The sequence below is a fragment of the Eschrichtius robustus genome, chromosome 1 (genome assembly GCF_028021215.1).
Source record: "Eschrichtius robustus isolate mEscRob2 chromosome 1, mEscRob2.pri, whole genome shotgun sequence".
NCBI classification, from domain to species: Eukaryota; Metazoa; Chordata; class Mammalia; order Artiodactyla; family Eschrichtiidae; genus Eschrichtius; species Eschrichtius robustus.
In genome coordinates this window covers 189,639,512-189,646,338 of record NC_090824.1, presented here as the reverse complement: position 1 = coordinate 189,646,338, position 6,827 = coordinate 189,639,512, and the positions used below count along the sequence as shown (strand labels likewise).

Sequence of the window (6,827 nt, the reverse complement as noted above, 5' to 3'; positions counted from 1 at the left end):
AAGCCTGTCATCCACCCCACTATTTTCTGCTAGATGTTTCTTCTTATTCCTTATTACTTATAATTCAGTTATTACTTCTGCAATGGTATGATTTTTTTTTCCCTCTCAGTATCTTCCCTTAGCTCTTCCGTCTCCTTTTAGATCTCATTCATTGTCATGTCATTTCACTTCTTTTTTTAATACATTTATTTATTTATTTATTTATTTTTGGCTGCGTTGGGTCTTTGTTGCTGCACAAGGCCTTTCTCTAGTTGCGGCGAGTGGGGGCTACTCTTCGTTGCGCTGTGCGGACTTCTGATCACAGCGGCTTCTCTTGTTGTGGAGCATGGGCTCTAGGCACACGGCCTTCAGTAGCTGTGGCACGCAGGCTCAGTAGTTGTGGTGCATGGGCTTAGTTGCTCCATGGCATGTGGGATCTTCCCGGACCAGAGATCGAACCCGTGTCTCCTGCATTGGCAGGCAGATTCTTAACCACTGTGCCACCAGGGACGTCCCATCTTGTCATTTCACTTTTGACATATTTGATTTCCTTCAGGGTGGAAAACATTTGTCTCTATTTTTCTTCTGTTTGCTGTGGTGAGTTGTCTTCTATAATACATCTTTTCTTTCACTTTAGAATAATATGCTTCTTTATTTCATCTTCCCCTTTTCCTCTCCAAATTAAAACGTTTACATCAATCTTTTTATTTTCTTTCTATCCATCTGTGATCAGATTTGCTATCTAGATTTTCTAGGTATGTAAAGACACAGCTAATGAATTATCTTTGAGTGGATCCAGCCAACGAAGAGCCACAGTAGGAGGCTGGAAGAGGGCGAGAGGATGGGTTCATAGGATGTGACACAAGATTGGGCTCTCTCCTAGTTGCAATATCTACTTTTTTCTTTCTGTGTTGCAATTTTTAAAAGTTAAAACGTAATTGAAAAAATCTTTTGGGAGAAAAGTTATGCAAGCCTGCATCTATCCTACTGAAGCCCAGATGTGTACTGCCACATATTATCCTGCAAACCTTTCCTATCTGAAGGTAGAACCCTTGTTTAGTTGACTTTTGGATTAGAAGAGAATGCAGTCGGGATTTCCCTGGTGGTCCAGTGGTAAAGAATCCTCCTTCCAATGCAGGGGACGCGGGTTCGATCCCTGGTCGGGGAACTAAGATCCCGCATCCCACATGCCGCAGGGCAACTAAGCCTGTGTGCCTCAATGAGGGAGCCCGCGTGCCACAAACTAGAGCCCACGTGCCACAACTAAAGAGAGAAAACCCTCAGGGCACAACTAGAGAGAAGCCTGCGCGCTGCAATGAAAGATCCCGCATGATGCAACTAAGACCTGACGCAGCCAAAAAAATAAAGAAAATAAATAAATAAAAAAAGAAGAGAATGCAGGCAATGAATCAAGGAGTGGAGAGGTCTTTTGATGTCTCTCCTACTTCTGCCTTGTAAAGATGAAAGGGAAGGCTAAGATATTTTTTTCATTCTGATGAAAAAGATTTGGTTGCTCTGGATTAGGCCTGTAATATCAAAATCAATTGCTAGCACAATTTCCTAGTTGGAATGGTTGGAATTTAGTGTTCTATTCCAAGATGATGAGGACATTTCAGTTCTCCAGTTTGAATCTGGGTTTCTACCCAGATTGCACAGTATTTTCACAGGATGTTCCAGCTCATATTTAGTTGGGTGGGTGGAAACCTTTAAAAAACTGGCCTCATATTTTTAAGGAAAATTGGAATGCTTATAAATGGAAGTCACGATTCTTAGGATAAAAGAAAAATGTGTACATTTTTATTCTTTCTTTTTCTCAAAATATATAAATAAACTCTTAATAATGCTGATGAATATGAGCACCATACCACTCAATTTTAATTATGGAGCTGCTGGTGCTGAAAAACAATTTGAATCCAGAAGAAAATGTTTGCTACATGATTATGGTTAAACTATGGGCTTTGTAATTATTGCCAAAATGCAAGTGCTATGGTTTTGGCATGGTAGTGTGGCCAAAAAACAGCTCAGTCACCAGAGGTGGAGGTAGGTAAAGAGAGAAAATGTGGCATTTCTGGAAATTGAGGCCCACATCAAGTGTCCTCTGTGTGGACACCTCTTGTAATTTACACTTTCCCTTTTAGGCATATGCACACAGACATATACATATATCTTCCAGTAACCAACCCAGAGAGCTGTCGGACAGCCAGGAATTTCTTGAGGTATAAATATTTATCAGTAATAGTGATATAATCATCATTCTTTTCTTGAATAATTTTCCAGTGAAATGTATAAAAGCTGTGGTAGGTATTATGGAGGTCTGAAAAAGAACTAAATGCCCTAGGAATCTGCCCTAGAGAAGTTTCTAATCTAGATAGAAAAGGAGATAATAATCAGGTAAATAATAATATAAAATTGTTTATGATCAAGTAACCAATTAATAGCAACAAACAAACAAAAAAGAAACATTCAAGCAGAGTACTAGGCCAGAGAAAGGAAAGACCAGGTTAAGTGGAGGGCAGAGAAATTATTCAAGTGTATCTATTGTGTGTGGTACTTGCTAGGCACTATAGACTTTGAATAAAACAGCATCAATACCCTGTAGATTAGAAATTAATAACCGAAGATAGATAGTAATCATGTGGACAGAAATATTAAATCATATATTTGGCAGATGCAGAGAATTAAGTTAGTAAATCGTTTACATTATTAATTAAAAAGAGGTGATGAAGGAAGAAGAATCTTAGAAATTATGGCGCATCTTTCAGGATCTTAGTTCCTGGACCAGGGATTGAATCTGGGCCCCTGACAGTGAAAGCGCCAAGTCCTAACCACTGGACCACCAGGGAATTCCCTAGAAATTATTTACTGTAGAAAATCACTCCCTTCCCTTGATTACAATAGTTTAACGCCTTGCCAGAGAGATGAGTTTTCTGTAGTTATTCAATTCAACAAGAAAGTCTTTTTCAAAGAAATATTAGTAGATAATGTATCTTTTTACTATTGTATGAATAAGAAATAAAATCTACAGTATAGTCCTAAAACCAAGAAAAGCCTTACTCCTCTGAGGGCCATTGGTCTTAACTGCCTCAGACATATAGTTTGGCGAACGCTCCATCCCAAATTACACATTTCATCTGTGGAATTCGCTGGCAAACACTTGTGCCTCTTAGAATTGCCAACTTCTATATTGAGAGTAGAAATCATCCATAGATTATTACAGAATGACATTAGACCAGGGGCTAGGGCATTTTGGTTCTATTTCTGGCTTTGACATATTTCCTTGATAATGGTTCACCAAAACAATATTACTGTGTCACTAACAAAGTCAAAACTGAACACTTTAAGGTTATAGTTCCCATCTTTAAGAATGTCTCGCCTACATTGCAAGAATTATAGTGTGCAAGGTTGTCTTATAGTTGTTACTAATATAGCTATAGTAATTTCTGAGACTGTTTCAAGGAAGTTAGATTCTAAGAAATCCATACATTTATTAGCTATGCTCAAAAGAGGAAAATATCAGCCTTTCAAAGTAAACAAAGCTAGAATTACTGTGAGCTCTTGTTTATCCACGATATTAGGGATAAAGAATACTACCAAGATATCAACTGCAAAACCCACGGTTAGTTCCATATCTCTTCATTTACAATGATCCCCAAACCTACTGTTTCACCAGATCTCTCACTGGAATGGTTAACAAGTAGCCACAGGAGTTAGGTTTGGCTGGTTTTCCTTTCTCCTGCCCTCCCTCTGGTGGAAGTGTTAATGAGTGAAACACCCAAGATGGGCAGCTGAAGACAACGCCAAGGGTTTGATTTGCATCCTCCCCCAATTATACCGTCAGCCTTTGGAACGGAGAATGAGGAGCGGATGGCTGCCACTTCCCAGATGCCTAGAGGGCATCCACTTGGGTCTACTCAGAATGCATCTAAATGAGAGCTCAAGCAGCTATTAAAGTATTGTTACTGCTCATGCCTTAGAAAGGAATAGACCTAATTTTTTATACTGGGTTAATATGTTCCTAATAAATACCAGTGAAATGTTATAAAAGCATAGGGCTCCTGTTGGAAAAACAGGACAAACCCCTCCTTCATAATAATACTTTAATCGGAATAATATTTACGTCTATTGTCTTATTTGATGCTCTCAACCTCCCAGCAAGAGAGGGAAGGTTCTGTCATACTTGGAGGTCCCAGGAGAGGACTAGGACTCAGGTTTCCCAAATCTTAGTTATGTGCTTTTGCTCTTCTGCATCCAGATAGCCTAATACACATAAGATACATATGGTAGCAAGTTATAATGGTTCTTAAAAACAATCCTAAGTTTTCGAACACCATAATCCTGCCGATCCCAGAGGTTGGATTAAATCAGTTACCCACAAAGCACAATCATCAGTAGAGGATAAGCTAAGTAAATGTTAGCTTTTGTTGTTATTATTAAAAACTGTGTTAGAGGTAGGATAGTGTTGTGGAGAGAAGCATGGACTCTGGACCCTACCCCCTGGGCTTGAATCCTGGCTGTGCAGTGTACCTGTCTCATTAAATTGTGTGTAAAGCTCTGGAATACTCAGCAGGCAGGCAGTGCTGTTATAGACTGTAGTCACTACTATTACTTGGTAGCTCTAGTACGTATATACAGAAGTAAAAATTTACCCTAGGTCACACGGTAAATGTTGAAGCTAGACTGTAACCCTGATTCTTCTGCTTACCTCTTACAGAAATGTCTTTCTAGGTTACGTTAGTTTCCCACAATTCCTAAAATGTGTTTTACCTCCTTTTCATATCTCCTTCCATGGCCAACATTTAGTCTCCTTTACCAAACTGAAAGCCTTTTTCAAAATCAACATTTATAAAAATTTCCATGACAAAAACCTTAACCCTAGACGTCCTCAGCTGTGAGGTACTCAGTTTATGCCATGCACGTGCATTTGCATTTGTAAGGAGCTGTTTTGTGCTTAAAATTGTTTTTCCTTTCTGGACATATTCTATAAGCCCACTAGAGGTACACTACTTGAACCCTGCATTTCTATTCACTTCTAGTTCATTTACCCTATCGCATCCAGAACTGGATAGCCCAGTGGGCTATTCAGTAAATTACCGACTGACTGGCAGGAATTCCTTCTGTTTTATTCTTTTTTTTTTTCCTTTGTTATTGGCTGACTAGTTTTGTCAGGGGCTGTCAAGAACATGCAAATTTCGTGGCCACATAAAAATGATCTAGTCAGAGTCGTTCCCCTAATCGAGGCGGAGGATTTAGTTGTATATTCTAAATGTTCGGCACCTTCCACTCTTAGGCAGATCTAAAAACTACAGCACAGGTATTCAGGCTCCAGGGAGTGGTTTTTGGTTTTTTTTCTCAACAACAACAGAAAAACAGGACCCGAGGCAGCGGACGGAGAGCTGGGTGTGGAGGGCGGGGTGGGTGGAGCGGGGAGGTGTCTCTAAATCTTCGGGGGAGAGTGCGGTAAGAAAGGAAGGAAAAGGTACGCAGACCCCAAAGCTTCTCGGGTTTGTTCTTTTATTTTTCCCCTTAGGAGGGCGGTGGCAGCTGATCAGACACAATAGCTGGCAGTCCCCCGCCGGCACGAAGATAAAAATGACCCTCAACAGCACCAGCAGGAGGACTGGGAAAGGGAGGAGGGGTGTGTCTGGGAGGAGGCGAGGATGAGGGTGACTAGGTGACAAACCCCGCCGCCCCGGCGGGGTCCTCCACTCCAGCCCGGCGAGGACAGGAGCTGTGAGACACCTCCCCGGAGGGGGGCGGGGTGGGAAGGGGAGCCCGAGGGGCGGTGGCTTTCCTACTGGGGGCGGGCAAAGGGTGGAGGGACGCCTGGGTCAGCAGCCCCTGATTGGCTGGCGTTCTCTCGTCGCGTCTTCCGATTGGGCCATTTGCAGCGGGAGATGTTGTGAGGCGCGGCGGGGCGGAGCGAGCCGCCGGGGGTCTGGGGCGAAGCCCCGGAATCGGGTGGGGAGGGGCGGCGGTTGTGCCCGGGACCCCGCGCTTCTGCGACCTGGTGTGTGGAGAAGCGCCGCCACCTTTCCTCAGTTCCGCTAGCCGCGCCGAATTGTTCAGCTGCCCTGAAGATGTAAAAAGGGCAAAGAATTGAATGAACAACGCTTGGCTGCGACCTCTCCCCAACCCCCCCACCCACCCACCCCAAAAGAGAAGCTGTCTTACTGTCGGGCGTGAGAGGACACTCCCTTACCTTGAAGTCCCACACCGCACCCCTCCCGCTGCAAAAAGGGTCAAAAACTCACCCGGGCGTGTCCCCCGCAGTCTGGGACCCAATTCTGCGAGTCTAGTCGTATGATCGACCCCCACCCCGGCCCTGACGCCGAGTACCTAGTCCCTTCCCCAGTGGAAGCCCGGGTTCCTGGCCGCTCCCGCTCTGCGCTCGGCAGACTGGAGAAGGCGGGGAGGGTTTTGTATGTCTGGTTTTTGGGGAGGTGTTGCGGGGGTGGTGAGGGCTTGTAGGTCCCGACACACATTGGGGGGGGTTGGCGAGCACCCCCCGTCCCCGCCCCCGCCCCAGGCTAATCCCCCTTCTCCAGCGTCGGTTCCCGGGACCATATTATTCAAGACAGAAAATATTCAGCCCCAGAGCCTCCCCTGGGGAGGGGAGGGGAAGGAGGTGGAGTGGGAGGAGGTGGATCCAGGGAGGAAGAAGCGAGAAATCCGCCCCCGGGAAACAGCTCGGCGCGGCAGCGGAACGAGGCACTTCTGTCACTTGGCGGTCGCGGGCGCCCGAGCGCGGCCCCGGCCCGGCCCGGCGAGGCGAGGGGAGAGTCCGGCGGCCGCCGCCCCGCCCCACGCCCTCCCGCGGCGGCCGAGAGCCCGGGGCCGGCCGGGGCAGG

The 6,827-nt window shown here is 45.0% G+C and overlaps 1 long non-coding RNA gene across 1 annotated transcript; it reads right to left on the bottom strand.

Moving 5' to 3' along the window:
- Nucleotides 1-5,473: 5,473 nt before the first annotated feature.
- Nucleotides 5,474-6,770, bottom strand: LOC137775517 (uncharacterized). Its single transcript, XR_011076037.1, has 2 exons — nucleotides 6,231-6,770; nucleotides 5,474-6,050 (listed from the first exon to the last, which is right to left on the bottom strand). It is a non-coding gene; the product is annotated as an uncharacterized lncRNA (long non-coding RNA).
- Between the last annotated feature and the right edge of the window lie 57 nt (nucleotides 6,771-6,827).